The 23,521-nt window shown below is 37.2% G+C and overlaps 1 long non-coding RNA gene across 4 annotated transcripts in view; it reads left to right on the top strand.

The window, feature by feature from the left end:
* LOC102902122 overlaps positions 1 to 23,521 on the top strand; it is a 59,498-nt gene that overhangs the window by 142 nt on the left and 35,835 nt on the right. For 3 of the 4 annotated variants that reach the window (XR_002155748.2, XR_006596470.1, XR_006596469.1), the window contains exon 1: positions 16 to 210. This is a non-coding gene — a long non-coding RNA (uncharacterized LOC102902122). Of the gene's footprint in view, positions 1 to 15; positions 211 to 23,521 lie in introns of those variants that run through there. The other variant, XR_006596471.1, reaches the window with a different exon arrangement.

Consider the following 23,521-nt stretch of genomic DNA (forward strand, 5'->3'; position numbering starts at 1 on the left):
GCGTCCCGCCCCCTACTGATCATAGAGTTTGGCGAAACATTATAGAGAGGCTAATGCTTATGCATCTAAATTGTGGTTTCAGGTAGTGGGACTGTAGAGTCCCGCTAAGGGGCGCCAGAGGCGTCAGGATCGCTGGTGAATCACAGTACGCCGCTCCTCGAGCAGCTTCTACTTCAGACACTTAAACTTCCAAGACAGCTTCCTTTTACGGTAATATCAGCGGATGCACAATTGTCGGTCACTCAAGCTCTGTGACGATGTATATACTGATTTTGAAAGATATATGAGCTTCTATTACTCTTGCTTCCCACCTTCTGCCCTGGAGTGCCCTTCTTTTCTTTCTCAGGGCCAATATCCTGCTGATCCTCAAGATGGAGCTCAATTCTAATCTTCCCTGAAACCTTCCCCAACTGTCCTGACTCGTTGTTGATCTCTTTCCTGGACTGTACAGTTAGCATTTACTATTCTGTAGCCCGTTCCCTAGTTCTCTCAGGACAATGGCTTAAATATGGTGCTACGATACATAGCGGTGCTGAAGAAATACTTCATAAACTAGAAGGTGCACAGCTTGACCCTTGCCGTTTAATATCTCAGAATCTTGTTGGAATGAATGAGAGCTCACATGCATGATAAGATTCTTACAAAAAAATCTTGTGAGCAATGAACATGTCCAGTGTGTTAAGAATATATAGATTTTCTTTTTAATTGAACGGTTTGAAAGATGTAAGGAGTTTCTTGTTTAATGGAACTGGGTAACAATCACTGGAGTTGTGTATGATTCTTGGCTCTGCCACTCATTGGCCGTGTGACCTTGGTCAAGTACCTAACTTTTCTGTTTGAAGGAAATATTATGATGTAGGTAAAGTACCTAGCACATAGTACATAGAATAGGTGTTATCACCAAATGGCAGGATGTTTAGTAGTTGGAACATAGTTGTAGGGAAGAATTTCAATAAGCATTTTGAAGGAGGGGAAGGGATAGGATTGGTTATATGAATTAAGGTGTCAACTGATATTGATGTGTTACATTTCTTCAAACATTTTCAGGGCAATATCTCATTTGATATTTATAACAACTGACAAGAAGTCTCTCCCTGACCACACTCTAGATGGGTTCTTCTGAACCCTCTTCTTTTTTTTTTTTTTTTAAATTTTTTTTTTCAATGTTTATTTATTTTTGGGACAGAGAGAGACACAGCATGAACGGGGGAGGGGCAGAGAGAGGGAGACACAGAATCAGGAACAGGTTCCAGGCTCTGAGCCATCAGCCCAGAGCCTGACGCGGGGCTCGAACTCACGGACCGCGAGATCGTGACCTGGCTGAAGTCGGACGCTTAACCGACTGCGCCACCCAGGCGCCCCTGAACCCTCTTCTTGACGAGGCCTGTCACCCTTGGCCTACAAAGGCCTCAACAAACATAGTTTCTAACAGCTCAAGGCCATATCCCTAGGATAAACCTAGCCCCCTTCAAAGTGCTGCCTCAGAAAACACAAGGTTGTCAAAAATTTTGACTGTCTGACCCTGTCTGCCAGCTTCTGCGGAAAGAGGAAGGCTACTCTAATTTCTACAAGTCAGTTGACAAACCCAGACGGGTTTCACAGGGATCACCTCCCTTTCTAGCTTTTTGTAACTTATCACTGCCCTGACTCTACTGAGACCCCCTCATTCTCTTGCCTATTCCCTTATTTTCCCTTTGAAAGGCCTAGTCACCTCTGTATAAGGAAGGTAAGTAAAATTTGCACTGGACACTTTCCCTATTGTAATAGTATTACTGGTTAAAATCTATCCTTACCTCTTTAGTGCCCAGTTGTACCCTAAGAACCACATCTCTGCTGTGCCATCATGCTCAGTAAAATGGCTGGTTGGTTTGTGTCATGAGAGAAACCAGGTTGTTTTCTCATCTAGGTCTCTGAGTCTAAGTCAAAATAGTCCTGCTCCTAAGCATTTTCAGGAGAGCAACACTACGTACCTGGGGCCACCTGTACCTGAAAGCGCCACTGGGTTCCTGACACCTATAAGCCAAGGGTTCTCTGCTTCCACCTTTTGGAGATTGGGGGGCTACTGGAAGTAATGGAGCATAGAAAGAAAAGCTCCGCCGATCCTGAGGGGGTGACTAGGTATATGGCAAGCTCTTTCTCATCTCAGGGCCTCCAGCTGCTACACTCCCATTTACTCTGCACAACTGGCTCCTTTTCATCTTTTAAGTCACAGCTTAAAAGTCACTTCCTCAGAAAGGCCTCGTCTGAACAATCTATCTAACATAGCACCTTGGAATTTTAGAATGGATGGATCAGTCTGGCAACACCTGCTGATTAATCGTGACATCACAGAAAGACAACCAGACATTAATTACATGCCTCCTGAGGTAATATGATAGCAAGTACGTAGAGCCACCTGTGAAGTATTTTTGTCAAAAAATTGAACCTGAATGTGATCAAGCTACTAGATCTAAGTACTAGTTTATGGAAGTTAAAAAAAAAAAAAATTGGAAGGTAGAGGTACATGTTCAATGAAAACTAAGGTCACCATCAGCAAAATCTAGACTGGAGAATTCTACTAGCTAAAGACCTTATTTCCTCAACAAATAATGATAACAAAGAAACTTTGATTGTACAATGTTTTCTATCCAATTTGGATCCAATTTGCATAAATAATCATAAAAACTCATTTTGATGACTAGCACTTCCAATATTAACTGGATATTTGATGGTATTTAGCAAATTAAGGAATGATATGTAGGTTTTATTAAAAGTATTTATATTTTGAAGACATCAAAAGTATTTCTGAGTGAAACTGTATGATATTTGTGGTAGGAGGTTGGGTGGGAGAGAGTAGGGACGTATCGATGAGTATAAGTTTCTTACTCTGTACCTAGCAAATAGCCTGGGCACTTAGATTTCATTTAATTTTTTTAATGAATAAATAAATGACCTAGACCTGCATCCTGGTTTCATCTCAGTAGTAGCCTAATGACCTCAGGCATGCAGGTTTCCTTGCAGATTCCTCCTCTGTGAATTAAAGGTTCTACATGCTGATCTTGACTTTTTTTCTAGCGCCCACTTTCTGATTCTAAATGTAATATCCGCTGTAGCTATGTGAGCGATTGCAGAAGCTCTTTAGTCCTGGAAAGTCTGAAGAACAGAATGCCACCGAAACATCACCATATCATTTCATGGCAGTGGTATTTATTTACTGGTGCCCCAATATGTCTTTGATCAGACGCCTAAGCAGCCTTACTCCTGCTATAATGCACAAACGTTGCAGAGGCTTTAAACCCTGCAACACCTCTATAAAGCTACATGTTACCTCTCCTGCTTGCTTGCGGAGGCCTCATTATTTCTGTAGAAAATATGCCTGCCTTCCTACATTATCCAGTTATTTCTAGTTCTCATCTCTTGAATCCACAGCCTTTAGAACTTGGCTAAAAGAGGAATAGAAAATACATTATTCATAATCTATGAGATTTATAGGAGGAGTAGCTAGACTTGTTAATATTCTGTTCAGGTACCACTGTGTTCTAGAAGCCTTTCTTGGTCTCTTTCTTTCCTCTTCCTTCCTTCCTGCTCCATACTATATTGGGTGTCTTTTCTTATCTTTCTGTACCCTGTGTACCTGTCTATCATTCCATGTCCCACATTGTTTTCCTAAGTTGCCATTTATGTGCCTGGCTCTCTAACTAGGTTAAGTGCCTTGCTGGCAGGGACTGTTCTTAATTGTGTTTGTTTCTAGCACAGTGTGTGCACATCTTAAGGACTCAGTTTGTTGAATGAATAAATGAATGAATGTAATCAAATCATGAGTTTGAAGAAATAATATCATCAAGATCTATCCTTTATATCATAACATTTATCCAAATATAATGTACTAATACAGTAGTTGAACCTTTTATTTATTTGAACGATTTACTTGTTTTTTAGCCAGTTTGAGCTGAAATGCCTCTAAATTTAATTGCCAACATGCTCAGACAGAGTGGTTAGAGCAATTATAGCTGTGGGAACTCTCCTGCTTCTCTCTTCAAAGCATGCAAATCACAGGAGACTGTTGCTATCTACCTGTTGATGACTATAATCTTCTAGAATGCCTTAGTAACCATTTGTGAAATTGTTCAATTTCGCTGCAAATAATTTATCCCTTTTTAAGCTCATTGTCTTCTCTTCCACTCGTCCATTTTATTTATTTATTTATTAAAAATTTTTAAGTTTATTTATTTATTTTTGAGAGAGAGAGACAGAGAGAAAGAGAGAGGGAGAACGAGCGGGTGAGGGGCAGAGAGAGAGAGGATCCCAAGCAGGCTGTGCACCAGTAGTCACAGTGCAGGGCAACACAGGGTTCGATCCCATGAACTGAACCATGAAATTATGACATGAGCCAAAATCAAGAGTTGGATCCTTTACCAACTGAGCCACCCAGGTGCCCCAAGCTTTGCTTTTCTTTTTCAAGATTGCTTTGGCTACTCGGGGTCTTTTGTGGTTCCATACACATTTCAGGATTATTTGCTCTAGTTCGGTGAAAAAGTTTGTTGGTATTTTGATAGGGATTGCATTAAATGTGTAGATTGCTTTGGGTAATATAGACATTTTAACAGCCTTCCAATCCATGAGTATGGAAAGTCTTTCCATTTCTTTGTGTCATCTTCAATTTCTTTCCTCAGTGTTTTATAGTTCTCAGAGTATAGGTCTTATACCTCTTTGATTAGGTTTATTCCTAGGTATCTTCTTTTTAGCGCAATTGTAAATTGGATCGTTTTCTTAGTTTCTCTTTCCACTGCTTCATTATTCAGTGTATAGAAATACAACAGAAGATTTCTGTACATTGATTTTTGTATCTTGTGACTACTGAATTTGTTCATCGGTTCTAGCTGTTTTTTGGTGGAGTCTTTAGGGGTTTCTATATATAGTATCACTTCATCTGCAAGTAGTGGAAGTTTTGCTTTGTTACTGATTTGGATGCCTTTTGTTTCTTTTTGTTTTCTGATTGCTGTGGCTAGGACTTCCAGTACTCTGTTGAGTAGAAGTGGTGAGAGTGGAACCCTTATCTTGTTCCTGACCTTAGAGGAAAAGCTGTCAGTTTTTCCCCACTGAGAAAGATGTTAGCTGTGGGTTTTTCATATACAGTCTTTATTATGTTGAGGTATATTACCTCTAAACCTAGTCATTGAGGTTTTTACCACGAATGGATGTTGTACGTTGTCAAATGCTTTTTCTATGTCTGTGTAATGATCATATGGTTCTTTTCCTTTCTTTTATTGATGTGACGTATCACGTTGATGATTTTTGAATATTGAACCACCCTTGCAACTCAGGAATAAATTCCACTTGATTGTGGTGAATGATTTTTTTAATGTATTGTTGGATTTGCTTTGCTAGTATTTTGTTGAGGATTTTTGCATCTATATGTGTCCATCAGAGATATTGACCTTTAGTTCTTTTATTTATTTATTTATTTATTTATTTATTTATTTATTTATTTTTTGTAGTGTCTTTATTTGGTTTTGGTATCAGGGTAATGCTGACCTCATAGAATGAATTTGTAAGTTTTCCTTCCTTTTTTATTTTTTGGAATAGTTTGAGAAGAATAGGTATTAACTTTTCTTTGAATGTTTGTTAGAATTCACCTGTGAAGCAATCTGGCTCTGGACTTTTGTTAGGAGGTTTGTTTGTTTGTTTGTTTTTTAACGTTTATTTATTTACCTTTGAGAGACAGAAGGAGACAGAGCATGAGCAGAGCATGGGCAGAGAGAGAGGGAGACAGAATCTGAAGCAGCTCCCAGGAGCCTGAAACCCATGAACCATGAGATCATCATGACCTGAGCCAAAGTTGGATGCTTAACCAACTGAGTCACCCAGGCCACCCCAGGAGCTTTTTGATTACTGATTCAATTTTTTTGCTGGTTCAAATTTTTTATTTCTTACTGTTTCAGTTTTGGTAGGTTATATGTTTCTAGAAATTTATACATTTCTTCCAGGTTGTTCAATTTGTTGGCATATAGTTTTTCTCTTATATTCTTTTATAATTATTTGTATTGCTATATTTTTGTATTTATCCTCTGTCATTAGTGACTTTATCTATTTGAGTCCTCTTTTTTCTTGACAAGTCTGGCTAGAAGTTTATCAAATTTATTGGTTGTTTTTGAAGAACCAGCTTCTGGTTTCATTGATCTATTCTGTTTTTGTTGTTTTGTTTTGTTTTGTTTTGTTTTTAGTTTCTATACCATTTATTTGTGATCTAATCTTTCTGCTGTTTTAGGTTTTGTTGGTTGTTCTTTTGGTAGCTCCTTTAGGTGTAAGTTTAGGTTGTTTATTTGAGATTTTTCTTGCTTCTCGAGGTAGGCCTGTATTGCTGTAAACTTCCCTCTTAGAACCACCTTTGCTGCATTCCAAATGTTTTGGACCATTGTGTTTTCACTTTCAGTTGTTTCCATGTACTTTTTAATTTATTTTTATATTTCCCTGTTGACCCATTCATTGTTTAGCAGCATTTATTTAACTTTCATGTATTTATGGCCTTTCCATATTTTTTTTTTATGGTTGACTTCTAGTTTCATACATTGTGGTGTGACCTTTATCTTCTTGAATATGTTGAGGCTTGTTTTGTAGCCTAATATGTGATATATTCTTGAGAATGTTCCATGTGCACTTGAAAATAATGTGTATTCTGCTCTTTGGGAATGGAATGTTCTCAATATATCTGTTAAGTCCATCTAGTCCAGTGGGTCATTCAAAGGCATTGTTTCCTTGTTGATTCTCTGTTTAGATGATATGTTCATTGATGTAAGTGGAGTGTTAAAGTCCCCTAATATTGTTGTATTATTATTGATTAGTTCCTTTATGTTTGTTACTGTTTTATGTATTTGGATGCTTTTATGTTGGGTGCAAAAATATTTATGATTGTTATATTTTCCTGTTGGATTGCCCCCCCCCCTTTTTAACAGCTATTTTCCTTTTAATAAAGTAAATGTAATGACACTGAAGAATAGGAAGGTGACAAACACATTAGTATATATTTTTCTTTTGACCAGCCTCTTCTTTTGCTGCACCCGGGTCAACAATCATGCAGAAACACGTTTTTCATATTCCTGTTTGTTCTCCTGGTACAGGTGAGCAGCCTAGTTGTTTGCTGGACTATTGGGATTGGGTTCATCCAATAGCGACTGTATGGATGTTAAACTAGAAGACACGTCATAGGTTGGACTCCAATGGTTCTGAAGTATGTCCAGACATACACTATCATCTGCATAGACATTTGGATAGAATATCTCAGTGGCGGGGGTGCCTGGGTGACGCAGTCGGTTAAGCGTCTGACTTCAGCCAGGTCACGATCTCGCGGTCCCTGAGTTCCAGCCCCGGGTCAAGCTCTGGGCTGATGGCTCAGAGCCTGGAGCCTGTTTCCGATTCTATGTCTCCCTCTCTCTCTGCCCCTCCCCTGTTCATGCTCTGTCTCTCTCTGTCCCAAAAATAAATAAACATTGAAAAAAAAATTAAAAAAAAATATCTCAGAGGCAAATCTAACGAGTGGCTTATTTGGATATTATTATATTGTCCTTTTTGTCTCTTTATTTATTTATTTATTTATTTATTTTAATTTTTAATTTAATTTTTTAAAAATTTACATCCAAATTAGTTAACATATAGTGCAACAATGATTTCAGGAGTAGATTCCTTAGTGCCCTTTACCCATTTAGCCCATACTCACTCCTACACTCCCTCCAGTAACCCTCTGTTTGGTCTCCATATTTATGAATCTCTTATGTTTTGTCCCCCTCCCTGTTTTTATATTCTTTTTGTTTCCCTTCCTTTATGCTCATCTGTTTTGTCTCTTAAAGTCCTCATATGAGTGAAGTCATATGGTTTTTGTCTTTCTCTGACTGACTAATTTCACTTAGCATAATACCCTCTAGTTCCATGCACATAGTTGCAAATGGTAAGATTTCATTCTTTTTGATTGCCGAGTAATACTCCATTGTGTGTGTGTGTGTGTGTGTGTGTGTATGTGTGTGTGTATATATATATATATATATATGTATATATATATATACACACACACATACATACCACATCTTCTTTATCCATTCATTCACCGATGGACGTTTGGGCTCTTTCCATACTTTGGCTATTGTTGATAGTGCTGCTATACACATTAGGGTGCATGTGTCCCTTCGAAACAGCACACCTGTATCCCTTGGATAAATACCTAGTAGTGCAATTGCTGGGTCATAGGGTAGTTCTATTTTCAGAGTTTTGAGGAACCTCCATACTGTTTTCCAGAGTGGCTGCACCAGATTGCATTCCCATTGTCTTTTTGTTTTAAGGTCTGTTTTGTCCAATATAAGTATTGTTTTTCCAGCTTTGTTTTGACATCTATTTGCATGATTGATGTTTCTCCATCCCCACACTTTGAATCTGCAGGTGTCCTTAGGTCTAAAATAAGTCTCTTGTAGGCAGCACATAGATGGATCTTTTTTGTTTGTTTGTTTTTATTCATTCTGTCACCCTATGCCTTTTGATTGGAGTGTTTAGTTCATTTATATTCAAAGTAATTATTGATAGATACCTATTTATTGCTGTTCTATTACTTGTTTTGTGATTGTGTCTGAAGATTTTCTCTGGTCCTTTCTTGTCTTTCTCTCTTTCATGGTTTGCTGGTTTTCTTTAGTGATATATTTGGGTTTCTTTCTCTTATTCTTTACACATTGATTAGTGGTTTCTGATTTGTGGTTACCATTAGGTTTGTATATAGCATCTTCTGCAAATAGCAGTCTATATTATAAGTTATAGTCATTTTAGTTTGAACTCACTCCTTACTCCTCTCCTCCCCGTGTTTGAGATATATATTGTCATATTTTATATCCTTTTATTTTGTGAGTTCCTTGACTGATTTTTACAGAAATATTCATTTTTTCCAATTTTATGTTTCCTATCTTGATACTGTTACTTGGGTCTTTCCACTCAAAGCATCCCCTTTCATATTTCTTACAGGGCTGGTTTAGTGGTCATGAACTCCTTTAGTTTTTGTTCATCTAGGAAACTGTATTTTCTCTTCCATTCTGAATGGATAAACCTTGCTGGATAGAGTATTCTTGGCTGCAGATTTTTCCCATTCAGTACTTTGAATATATTATGCCACTCCCTTCTGGGTTAAAATGTTTTTGCTGAAAAACCTGCTAATAACCTTATGGGGTTTACCTTCCTGTTACTGTTCTCTTTTCTCTTGCTGCTTTTCAATTTTTTTCTTTATCACTATATTTTGCCAACTTAATTACAATATGTCTTGGTGAGGATCTTCTTTTGTTGATTTGGTTGGGTGTTCTCTGTGCCTCTTAAATCTGGATATCTGTTTTCTTCCCCAGATTAGGGAAGTTTTCAGCTATTATTTTTTGAAGTATATTTTCTACCCCGTTTTCTCTCTTCTTCTGGGACTCCTAAAATACCAGTGTTATTACATTTGATATCATCACTGAGTTCCCTATGTCTGTTCTCATTGTGCATATTTTTTCTCTCCTTCGTTCAGTTTGATTACTTTCCATTACCCTGTCTTCTAGATCATTAATTCGTTCCTCTGTTTCTTCCATCCTGCTGTTCATTACATCAAGTGTTTCGAAACTTGTTTATTGTACTCTTCATCTCTGGTTGGTTCTTTTTTATTTCTGGGTTAAGGGTCTTACTGTTGTCTTCCACTCTTTTCTCAAGTCCAGTGAGTATCCTTATGATCATTGCTTTAAGTATTCCATCAGGCATTTTACTTACAACTGTTTCACTTAGATCTCTGGCTGTGGCTTTGTCCTGTTTTTTCACTTGGGACTAATTTCTCTGTCTTCTCATTTTGTCTAAGTCTCTGTGCCTACTTTTATATGTTAGGATAATCAGCTACATCTCCTGTTCTTGAGGATAATTGTCTTATGAAGAAGAGGACCTGTAGTGCCCTGCTGTGTAGTGACCCCTGTTTCCCAGGGCCTGGTGCTTCAGGAAGTGTCTCCAATGTGTGCTGCATGTGCTGTGCTATTGTGTCTTGGCCACTTTATCCTTCAGGTCAGTCATCTGCAGAGACTCTCTTTTTTAAATTTTTTTTTTCTTAATGTTTATTCATTTTTGAGAGAGAGTGGTGGGGGGAAGGACAGAGAGCTAGGGAGACACAGAACTTAAAGTAGGCTCCAGGCTCTGAGCTGTCAGCACAGAGCTGGACGTGTGGCTCAAATTCATGAACCATGAGATCATGACCTGAGCCAAAGACGCTCAACTGACTGAGCCACCCAGGTGCCCCTGCAGAGGTTCTCTTTGCTCTCGTGGGCAGTGTTTGGTTCCTGGCCTGAATGTGATGGGTTTTAACTAGGTGTGCTCTAGTCTGCTTGTAAGATGAGACGTGTCACCACTGCCACCAGAACTGAGGCCCTGCAAAACTTCTGCATTAGGAAATGTGTTGTGGCGGGGATTTGGGCGGGTCTTTGGAGGAAGGAACCTGCTGCACTGGGACTCAGGCAAGCCTAACTGGGATGGGCAGTTTCACCGGAGTGTAGGGAGGTGGGGCTTGGTGTAGGCAAGGAGTCTTCTCTACACTAGTTCCTGCAAGTGGCCCTGTGCTTATGCTGAGAGGTAGGGGAGGGAAATGGTGCCTGCCAGTTCCTTTGTTCCTGGAGGGGGCCTCTCTGTAAATGCTACCTCTCTGGGACTTGCTCTGAGCTGAGCAAATAACCTACCCACTGTATGCCCCAAGTGCTCTTCAGATTGCTGTTTCCATGCTGTGTGTCCGTAGGCTCTTTGTCCTGCCTTCTTCTCCAAGAGCAGTCCCAATGCGCTATGGGCTCTATCTGAGCTTTAAAGCTCCAGGCATTAAGCATTGCTGGTTGTAAGAACTCATGAAATTTGGCCCTTCTCACTTTCCAAGCCAATTGCTATGAGGATTTGTTTCCCCTGTGCACTCTTCTGTGTGCTATTCCATCTCTTGCCCTTCTCCACAACCATGTTTCCCATGATCTGTTTCTCTCCCAAACTGTATCTCTATGCTTCCTGCCTTCTTTTTCCTTTTAATTTTTTGTTTTTATTTTATTTTTGAGAGAGAGACAGAGTATGAACAGGGGAGGGGCAGAGAGAGAGGGAGACACAGAATCCAAAGCAGGTTGCAGGCTCTGAGCTGTTGGCACAGAGCCTGACATGGGGCTCGAACTCACAGACCACAAAATACGACCTAAGCTGAAGTCAGATGCTCAGCCGACTGAGCCACCCAGGCATCCCCCTATGTTCTTTGATGTAGCCTCTTCTCTACTTTTAGTTGTAGAGCTTGTTCTGCCAGTCTTCAGGCCAATTTCTGGGGTATTTAAGATGATTTGATAATTATCTAGTTGCATTTGTAGAATGAGGTGAACCTAGGGTCCTCTTACTCTGCTGCCATCTTTTCCTCCCTTTTAAATAGCTCTATATTTTCAGTCAGCATGTAAGTGACTTGGAAGTCATCACTGTATCCTAACAACATGTAAAAAGCTGAACAAACTAAAACTCAACAACTCTTCTTAGATCCATCAGAGAATTGAGACCAAAGGACAAACTACTACAACAAAGTTTGGAGAAATGGACAGATAGAAAAACAGAATCACAACATAGTGGAGCAGAGACCTACAAGCAAAAATTTCCTTGGGAACCAGTACCAGAGTAGGACATTTGACTGAAGTTGTTGTTCTCTTCTGTTGTTTTCTGAAGCACTTCTTTCTCATGTTTTACCCTCTCAGCAAGCTGCTTCAAGACTTGAGCTTCATGGGACTTGCATCTTTCTTCTACACCTTCTCATTTCTTTTGAATTCCTTCCAGGGAAAGATTATTCTTCTTTGGAAGGAAAAGAGGACATTTTGAGATTATTCTTTTGATCAGTTCCTGGCCTGAGGCACACTTCCCCAATATTTAACCTGGATATCAGAAGAAGTTATGGTGAACAGAGAATAAGAGAATGGTAGTATATTCTACACAGTCCACTGACAAAGAAAATCTCTGCTTTGTCGATGTTTATCATGGTGGAAAACAAAATGGTCAAGCTAATATTCATCAATAATGCTGAACTCCTGTTGTTCCTGGGATTTAAGCTCCTGTCCAACAGTGGGCAAAATTAATTTTACAAACCTCTAGACTTTAGATTGTAATTTTTGTTGCCTTATATCATGAAAAATTATACATCCTTTTCTGAATTTTTTAGGGTCATGATTCTTGTAGACCCTGAGAACTGCTGGAAATTACACAGCTTGAAATTTTGCTGCAAAGCTTGAACTTTGTTGGAAATTCACAACAGCTGGAAATTAAAATTAGAGGTAGTGGAATGGTCTAATCCCAGCAAAGCATTAGATGCAGTACCAAGCCCAGGATAGATATGATCCTGCTCTAGGCTGGGAAAGTTGGGTAGAGTCCCTACCCCCAGTCAGAGTATGCCTTGTGTTCTGGGTCCACCCCTTCCTTCCTGATTTTACTGGATCTCCCCAAACTGTCAACACCCTAGAACCAGCCACAGTTTAGAGACAGTATTTTCCCAGAATCTATTCTATTGGGGTTTTATTAGCATTGAACTGACTTGGGGGAGGAAAATACCCAACTTGCACTTCCTCTAGCCATCCTATCCCTCTGAAGGTTGGGAAGGGGGCTACTGAGAAGCACTTGTGAAGTTTATAATCCAGAGGCACAGATTCACTATAAAACTGAGGCCTAATCATAGGTCTATGGAACAGTTTCCTCTACCCCCCACACCTTATCACCACATTACTAAGGCCTATTTACCACATGTTATTTCACCCAGTACATCATGTCTTGCTTTCAACAAAAAATTATAAGGCATGCTAAAAGGCAACCTAACAAAACCCAAAACAAAAACACAGGTTAAAGAGACAGAGCAAGTATCAGAATCAGAGTCAGATATGGTAGGGATTGGAATTATCAGACCATCAATTTAAAATAACTAAGAATTCTAGTAGAAAAAAAAAAACAGACAACATGCAAAAACAGGTCAGTAATATAAGCAGAAAGATGGAAATTATAAGAAATAATAAAAAAGAAATGTTAGAGACCAAAAACACTTAACATAAATGAACAATGGCTTTGATGAGCTCATTAGTATACTAGATATGGCTGAGGGAAGAATCCTTGAGTTTAAGGATATGTCAACAGAAACTTCCAAACAGAAAAGTAGAGAGAAAAGAAAAACAAACAGAAAGGAGCAGAATATTCAAACATTATGGGACAACTACAAAAAGTATGATATACATACAATGGGATATAAGAAGAGGAAGAAAGTGAGAAAGTAATAGAAGAAATATTTGGAGTAATAATGAGAGTTTCCCAAAACCAATGTCAGATACCAAACCACAGATCCAAGACTCTCAGAGGACACTAAGGATAAATGCCAAAGTAACACTACATCTAGGCATATCATATTCAAACTGTAGAAAGACAAAGATGAAGAAAAGATCTTACCTATAGAGGAGCAAAGATAAAAATTACATCTGACTTCTTCTCAGAAAGCATTTAAGGAAAAAGAGTGGAATAAAATATTGAACATATTGAGAGGAAAAGAACTATACCAACCTAGAATTTTATGATGTTTATTTATTCTTGAGAGAGAGGGAGAGACAGAGAGTGAGTGGAGGAGGCACAGAGAGAGGGGGAGACACAGAATCCAAAGCAGACCCCAGGCTCCGAACTGTCAGCACAGAGCCAGATGCAGGGCTCGAACCCACAAACCACAAGATCACAATGTGAACCAAAGTTGGATGCTCAACCAACTGAGCCACTCAGATGCACCCCAGCCTAGAATTTTATACCCAGAAAAATTATCCTTCAGAAGTGAAAGAGAATAAATCTTTCTCAGGCAAACAGGAACTGAGGGTATTTGTTGCCAGTAGACCTGCCTTGCAAGAAATGTTAAAAGAAGTTATTCAGAAAAGAGGAAAATGATACAGGTCAGAAACCCAGACTTACATTAAAAAAAGGAATAGTATTAGAGAAGGAAGAAGTGAAGGTAAAATTAAAAATTTCATTTTTTTTATTCATTTTTAAAATTTTTTAAAGATTTTATTTTTAAGTACATCCAACATGGGACTTGAACTTACAACCCTGAGATCAAAAGTCACATGTTCCACTGACTGAGCCAGTCAGGTGCTCCTATTTTTCTTATTCTTAACTACCTAACAGGTAACAGTTTGTTCAAAACAGTAAATTCAGTGACTGCAGCTTATGTATAAGAGAAATGAATGACAGCAATGATACAAGGGAGAGGGTTAAGAAATTAGAAATACTCTGTTATTATAAGGTACTTTCACTACCTGTGAAGTAGTATAGTGTTATTTGAAAATGGATTTGGATTAGTTGTAAATGTATCTTGCAAATTTTAGGGTGACTGTGAAAAAAGCAAAAAAGAAGTATAATTGATATACTAAGAAAAGAAAGTGGAATAATATAAAAATAATTAAAACCACAGATAGAAAAAAGTGGAAGACAAAAATAGAAACAAATAACAATGGCAATGAGTAGAATACAGTAACAAATATGGTAGGTATTAACTGTATCAATAAACATTGGTAGTCTAAATACACTAAGTAAAAGCTAGAGACTGTCACAGTGGATTCAAATACAAGACCCAACTATTTGTTGTCTACAAGAAACCAACTTTAAATATAAGGACACATATAGGCTAAAGAGAAAGGAATAAAGATATAACATGTTAATACTAATAAGAAAGTAAGAGCAGCAGTATTTCAGACAGACCAGACTTCAGAGCAAGAAAAATTATCAGGGATAAGAAGGAGCATTTCATGATGACAAAGGGATCAATTCTTGAAAATGACATAACAATCTATAATGTGTTTGCACCTAGCAACAGTGTCAACATATGTGAGGCAAAAACCAATAGAAATGCAAGAAGAAATAGATAAATCCACTATTATAGCTGAATACTTCAACAGCCCTCTACCAGTAATGGACAGATCCATTAGGCAGAAAATCAGTAAGGACATAGTTGAAGGCAACAACACTATCAATCAACTGGTAGCTATTATGAATAGATACTGACTATCCACCAACAGCAAAATATACATTCTTCCCAAGCTCACATGGAACATTCACCAACATAGACATGGCCTGGCCATAAAACACACCTTAACAACAACAAAAACGTTCCTTGACAAATTTAAAAGAATAGAAATAATACAGTATCTCCTCTCGGACTCGATGGAATTAAAATAGGAATCTATAATGGAAAGCTATCTGGAAAATCCCCAGATACTTTTGAGATCAACAACACACTTCTAATTAACATATGAGTCAAAGAAAGGATCTCAAGAGAAATTTTAAAATATTTTTAACTAAATGAAAATGAAAAAAACAACTTACCAAAGTTTGTGGGATGAAGCAAAAGCCATGCATGGAGAGAAATTTATAGCATGAAATGCATATATTAGAAAAGGAGAAAAATCTAAAATTAATTCTCTAGGATTTCATCTTAGGAAACTAGAAAAAGAAGAGCAAATTCAATCCAAAGTAAGCACAAGAAAAAAAATAGAGCAGAAATAGGTGAATTTGAAAACAAGATATCAACCTAGAACATCAACAAAACCGAAAGCTGGTTCTTTGAAAAGATAAATGAAGAGATTTATTTTTATTAATCTCAAACCAAAGTAAGAAAAAGAGAGGACACAAATTACTAATATCAGAAATAAGGAATACCATTATAGACCCCATGGATATTAAAAAGATATGAGTGACTGCTATGAAAAACCATATGTTCATAAATTGGGTAATTTAGATAAAATGGATCAATTCCTTCAAAGAAACAATCTACCAAAACACACACAATGTGAATAGGCCTATATCTGTTTATTTTATTTTATTTTTTTTTAAATTTTTTTTTTCAACATTTATTTATTTTTGGGACAGAGAGAGACACAGCATGAACGGGGGAGGGGCAGAGAGAGAGGGAGACACAGATACGGAAACAGGCTCCAGGCTCTGAGCCATCAGCCCAGAGCCTGATGCGGGGCTCGAACTCCCGGACCGCGAGATCGTGACCTGGCTGAAGTCGGACGCTTAACCGACTGCGCCACGCAGGCGCCCCAGGCCTATATCTGTTTAAAAGAATTTTTTAAAATTTATTTATTTATTTTGAGGGTAGAGGGGTGGAGAGAGAATCTCAAGCAAGCTCCCCACTGTCAGCACAAAGCCTGACACAGAGCTTGATCTCACTGTGAGAGATGAACTGAGCTGAAATCAAAACCCAGGCGCTTAACTGACTGAGCCACCCAGGCACTCCAGGCCTAGATCGGTTTTAAAAATTGAATCAAAATTAACTTTCAAAAACATAAGACATCAGATCCAGATGGTTTCACTGGTGAATTCTACCAAACATTTAAGGAAAAATTTATACCAATTCTTTGCAATCTCTTGTGGAAGATAGAAGCAGAGAGAATACTTCCTAACTCATTCTATACGGCCAACATTAATATCAAAACCAGACAAAGACATTACAAGAAAGACAACTATAGACAATTATTTCACAAAAGATGCAGAAACCCCCAAGAAAATATTAGCAAATCTAATAAAAAACACATAAAAAGAATCATACACCACAGCCAAGTAGGATTTATCCCAAATATGCAAGGCTGGTTCAATATTTGAAAATTATTAAATGTAATCCACCATACCAACATACTAAACAAAAAAAATCATATGATTGTATCAGATGATCCAGAAAATGATTTTGTGAGATTCAGCACCTAGATAACCTTAGGGATGTGATAACTTTTTAGATATAACACCAATCCATGATAAAAAAAAAATAATAATAAGCTGGATATCATTCAAATAAAAACTGTTGATCTGTGAAAGATAGTCAAGAAAATGAGACAATAGGCCACAGACTAGGAGAAAATATTTTTAAAGGACACCTCTGAAAAAGAACTGTTATCTATGGAAACCAATTTGACAATAAACTTCATATATTGAAAAAATTTTAAAAAAAGAAAAAAATTAAAAAAAAAGAACTGTTATCAATATATACAAAGAATTCTTAAAGCTCAACTATAGGAAAACAAATAATACAGTTAAAACATGGGTAATATATCTGGACAGACACCTCATCAAAGGAGATATATAGATGATTAAATAAATATATGAAAAGGTGTTCAATATTGTATTCTGTTAATGAATTTCACATTAAAGTAACAATGAGATTTCACTACACATCTGTTAGAATGGTGAACATCCAAAATACTAGTGACACAAAATGCTGGTGAGGATGTGGAGCCACAGGAACTGTTATTCATTGATGATGGGAATACAAAAATAGTACAGCCATTTTGGAAGGCGATTTGACAGTTTCACACAATACTCAACATTCTCTTACACAATCCTGCAGTTCTTGGCATTTATCCAAATGAGTTGAAAATGTATGTCCCTACAAACACCTGCACATAGTTATTTATAGCAGCTTTATTCATAATTGCCAAAGTTTAGAAGCAGCCAAAATGTCCTTCAGTAGGCAATTGGATAAATAAACTGTGATACATCCAGACAATGGAATATTGTTCAGCAGTATAAAAAATGAGCTATGAAGCCATGAAAAGACATGGAGGGAAAAAACTTTTTAAGTACGCTCTACATGGGCAACTGGGTGCTTGGTTTGTTGAGTGTCTGACTTCGGCTCAGGACATGAACTTACCATTTGTGAGTTCAAGCCCCATATCAGTTTCTCTGCTGTCAGCGGCAGAGCCCACTTCAGATCCTCTGTCCCTCCTGCCTCTCTACCCCTCCCCAACTCTCTCTCTCTCTCAAAAATAAAATATTATAAAATAAGTAAAAGTAAGCTCTACACCCAACATGGGTGGGGTTTGAACTCACAGGCCAAGATCAAGAGTTGCATGCTCTACTGACAGCCAGCTAGGTGCCCCAGCATGGAGGAAATTTAAATGGCATATTACTAGGTGAAAGAAGCCAATCTGGAAAGGCTACATAATGTATGAGCCCAACTATAGGACATTTTGGAAAAAGCAACACTGTGGAGATGGTAAAAAAGATCAGTGATTGCCAAGAGTTGGGAGGGTGGGAGGAATGAATAGGAGCACAGGAATTTTAGGGCAGTGAAGTTATTCTGTATGATAATATCATGGTGGATACATGTCATTATATATGTGCCAAAACCCAAAGAATGTACAACACCAAGAACAAACCTTAATGTAAACTATGGACTTTGGTTGATAATGATGTGTTGATGTAGGATCTTTGATTGCAACAAATAGTGCCACTCTGGTGTGAGATGTTGATAGGTGGGGAAGCTGTGTGTGTGTAGGGGGAGGTATATGGGAACTCTGTACCTTCACTCAATGTTGTCGTGAAGCTAAAACTGCTCTGTTCTACGAGAAATCTTTTATTTCCTATAATTCAGTGCTTAGGAAAATGAACGGGGAGTTTCCTGCAATCATTTTCTAGCCTAAAAACATTCAGCGTGATTCACTGCTCTGTGGAATTACAAAGAGTCAGAACCATTAAAATCACCTCTTCAAGCAAGGTACAGACTAGTAGAGTATAAACAGGAAAAGTAAATATCTCTGAAAAAGTCTTGAACCATCCTTATGCCACCTTACCAGAAACAGTCACTCAACAACAGATACCCATCCAACACATGAACCCTGATGGAATTTTACACTTCAGACATGAAATTGCCAATGAGTTCTTTCCATTTGGACTACGTTCATCCTTTGAGAAGTGAGAAAATTAACCTTTAAGAAGTGAGGAATGGAATGGTGTGGGAGGAGAGAAGAGAGAAGTATTCACCAACATAAAAGCTGGTTCTGGTTATCACCACATGTTCCCTGACTGGGAATGTTTTTCCGTATTTCGAAAAGGTGGATCCTTGTGTCTCGGTCTAAATCACTAACGGTTTGTACACCAGACCTCTAAGGAACAGGTCCAGGTGTGACAGCTCACAATCTTCAGCTTTTTTGCATACTTTGTTTTGGGTTTACCTTTTAGACGCAGTATTTATATAAGTAGCTATATCGTTTATTTTCTTTGTATTCTTTTTAGTTTTGGCAGTCTCAGAGGAAGTGTAAGCAACTGCACGTGGTGCAATGCCAGCAATCAGCTTGATTCATGATGTGGCTTTTTCTAAAGTAGACACTGTCTTCGTCTACTCTGGCTGCTGTAACAAAGTATTACTGGGTGGCTGTGTGGCTAACTCTGCTGGAGGCTAGGAGTTCCAAGATCAAAGTGCTGATAGATATGAGTCTTTGCGAGGGCCCTCTACCAGACTCATAGACAGCTGCCTTCTCACTCTGTGCTCACATGGCCTTTCCTTGGTGTGCGCAAATGGAGAAAGGGAGCTCTGGTGTCTCGTCCACCACTTGTAAGGACACTAATCACATTACAAGGGCTCTACCCTCATGACTTTATCTAAACCTAATCACCCCCAAAGGCCCCACCTCCTAATACCATCACATTGTGGTTAGGGCTTCAACATACGAATTTGGGGGAGGGACACAAACATCCAGTCCATAACTTTGCTGGCAAGGTAAGAAGCTTTACATATTTATATAGAGTATTTACTGACTCTCATGGAAATATGTTTTTTTTTTTTCCTTTAAGACAATAGAATTTTATTCTTTCACAGTTTGGGAGGCTAGAAGTCTGAAATTGAGGTAGTAGTAGGGCCAGGCTTCCTCTGAAGCCTCTAAGGGATCATCCATCCTTGCCTCTTCCGCTTCTGGTGGCCCTAGGTGTTCCTAGGCTTACAGTAGCATAACTTTGATCTCTGCCTCCATTTTCACTTGGCAAACTCCCTATATTCTGCATCTTCATAAGGACGGCTTCCTATAATAAGGACAGTGGTCATATTGGATTAGAAGCCCAACCTACTCCTGTATGAGCTCATCATTTTTTAAAAAAAATGTGGTAAAATGTACACAAATGAAATTTAACATTTTAACCATTTTTAAATGTATATTTCAGTGGCATTAAGTACATTTATATTGTTGTGCAACCAGAACCTTCATTTATCTTCATAACTGTTTTCATCCTCCATATTGAAGCTTTATATTCATTAAACAGTAACTACCCATTTTTTCCTCCCACATCCTTGATAACCAAAGTCCTCCTTTCTGTCTCTCTATGAATTTGGCTACTTTAGGTATCTCGTATAAGTGGAATCCGACAGTATTTGTCTTTACCAGTGGTTTATTAATTTAGCATAATGTCTCCAAGTTTCTTCCACGTTGTAGCGTGTGTCAGAATTCATTCCTTTTTAAGGCTAAATAACATCCCATTGTGTGTTTTTGTTTATACATTCATTTGTTCATGGATATTTGAAACACTTTTTTGCTTATGTAATACTGCTATCAACATGGATGTATTAATATCTGTTCAGTTCCTGCTTTTAATTCTTTTGGATGTATACCTAGAAGTGGAATTGCTGTATCATATGATAATTCTATTTTAAAATTTTTTCAGGAACTGCCACATTATTTCCTATAGTGTCTACAACCATTTTACATTCTCACCAGCAGTACAGAAGTGTTCCAGTTTCTCCACATTTGCCAACATTGTTATTTTGTTTTGTTTGTTTTAAATAATAGTAATCCTAATAGAAATGAAATGGTACATTGTTATGGTTTTGATTTGCATTTTATTAATAATTAGTGATACTGGGCTTTTTCATGTGCTTATTGGCATTTGTGTATCTCTTTCGGAGAAATGTCTGTTCAAGTTCTTTATCTATTTTGGGGGTCACCTGATTGGCTCAGTTGGTAGAGTATGTGATTCTTGATCTTGGGGTTGTGAGTTTGAACCCCATGTTGGGCATGGAACCTACTTAAAAAGAATAAATAAATTTAAAAATTGTTTTTAATATTTTTTAACCCCTTTTAAAATTGGGTTTTTTTTAATTGTTGAGATGTAAGAGTTTTTTTATTTTTTAAAATGTATTCTGGATATTAGCCCCTTATTTGATATATGATTTGCACATCTGTATTTTCCCATTTAGTGAGTTGTACTTTCATTCCGTTGATGGTGTCCTTTGCTGCAAAACTTTTTTTCAGTTATGATAAAGTCAATTTATCTATTTTTTTCTTATGTTATCTGTGTTTTTGGTATCATATCCAAGAAATCATTGTTAAATCCAATGTTATGAAGTTTTTCCCATTTTCTTCTAAGGTTTTAGTTTTTATGTTTAGGCCTTTGATCAATTTTCAGTTAATTTTTATATATGGTGTAAGCTAAGGGTCCAGCTTCATTCTTTTGCACATGGATATCCAGTTTGCTCAGCACCATTTATTGAAAAGCCTGTCCTTTCCCCATTGAATGATCATAGGACTTATGTTGAAATATTTTACAGTATAAATGATGGTTTATTGGGGGGGCTTGATGCACTATTCCATTGGTCTATATGTCTTTTTCTGCCAGTACCACCCTGTTCTGATTACTGTAGTTTTGTGGTAATTTTTGAAATCAGGAACTATGAATCTTCCAACTTTGTTCTTTTCCAATATTATTTTGGTTATTTGGGGCCCCTTGAAATTTCATCCATTTTACGATGGGTTTTTCTATTTCTGTGAAAAACATTATTGGGATTTTGATAACAACCACATTGAATCTGTAGATTGCCTTGAGTAGTAGAATTCAGTAGTAAAACCTTGTGGTCCAGGTCCTTTCTTTGTTGGAGATTTTGGTTACTGATTCAGTCTCCTTACGAGTTCTAAGTTTATTCAATTTTTCAATTTTTTAAAATAAATTAATGTTTGCAGGTTTTGTGTTGCTAGTAATTTGTCCATTTCACCTATGTATCCAATTAGTTGGTGTACCATTTTTCATAGTACTCATAATCATTTTTATGTCTTTATAATCTAATGTCCCCACTTTCATTCTAATTTTGGTAGAGTCCTCTCTCTCTCTTTTTAGTCAGTCTAGCTAAAGGTTTATCCACTTTGTTGATCTTTCCAAAGAATCAATTTCAGGTTTCATTGAGGATTTGTTTTTAATGTTTCTCTATTTTCTACTCTTTTTCTATTTGGGGGGCTTAATTCTTCCTTTTATAATTTCTTAAGGTGTGAAGTTAGAAAATTGATTTTAGATCCTAATGTTTATAGTAATAGTAACTTTATTATAAATTTACTATAAAATTTTACTATATTTGTAATAAAATATAGTAAAAATATTTTACTATAAACATTTACCACTATAAATTTTCCTCTTAGCACTTTCACTGCATCCCATGAGTTTTGATACATTGTGCCTTTTATTTAATTTGTCTCAAGATATTTTCTAATTTTCCTAGTGATTTCTTCTTTGACCCGTTGATTGTTTAAAATTGTGTTGTTTAATTTTCATTTATTTGTGGATTTTACAGTTTTCCTTCTGCTATTGATTTCTAGTGTCCTTTCAAGTGATCAAAAAAGATATTTTGTATGATTTCAGTCTTTAAAATTTATTAAGACTTGTTCTGTGGCCTAACATATAGTCTATCATGGAGAATGTACCTTGTGTTTTTGAGTATTCTTCTGTATGTGGTGTTTTGTGTATACTGATCTTTTTATAATTTCTGTTTATTTGTAAATATTTTTATTTTGTTCATGTATTGATTTCCTGATTTCCTTTAGATCTTTGTGTTTTCTGAATTGGAAACAACTGATATCTTGACAATATAGAGTCTACCTATCCGTGCACATAGAATATCTCTCTATTATTTGGCTTTTATATTTTTTTCATCAGAGTTTTGTAGGTTCACTTATGTAGATCATACTGTTTTTTTAAGATGTATATCTAAGTATTTTTTTTTAGGGGGAGTTGCTAGTATAAATGGTATTGTATTTTTTTTATTAAAAAATTTTTAATGTTTATTCATTGTTTTTTGAGAGAGAGAGAGACAGAGATAGAGTGTGAGTGGGGGAGGTGCAGAGAGAGAGGGGGGACACAGAATCTGAAGCAGGATCCAGGCTCTGTGCTGTCAGCACAGAACCTGATGCAGGGCTCAAACTCACAAACCACAAGATCATGACCTGAGCTGAAGTCAGGTGCTTAACCAACTGATCCATAGAGGTGCCCCAGTGATATTGTGTTTTTAATTCACATTCCATGTATTCATTGTTGGTATCAAAGAAGGCAATTGACTTTTAATATTAACCTTATATCCTGCAACCTTGTTATAATCACTTGTTCTTCTAGGGATTCTTTTACTGATTCTATTGATTTGTTCAGATTTTCTATGTAGGCAATTATGTCATCTGTAAACAAAGAAAATTTTATTTTTTCCTTCTCAATATGTATACCTTTCAATTCCTTTTATTGTCTTATTGCAATAGCTAGGATTTCTTGTACCATGTTGAATATAAGTGAACATTTTTGCATTGTTCCTGATTTTAGTGGGAAAGTATCTAGTTGTTGATGTTTTTTGTCAAGTTCCCCTCTCTTCCTAGTTTGCTGAGAGTTTGTGTGTGTGTGTGTGTGTGTGTGTGTGTGTGTGTGTGTGTGTGTTTTAATCATGAACTGGTGTTGGATTTTGTCAGATGTTTTTTTC

The sequence above is a fragment of the Felis catus genome, chromosome B1, assembly GCF_018350175.1.
Source record: "Felis catus isolate Fca126 chromosome B1, F.catus_Fca126_mat1.0, whole genome shotgun sequence".
NCBI classification, from domain to species: Eukaryota; Metazoa; Chordata; class Mammalia; order Carnivora; family Felidae; genus Felis; species Felis catus.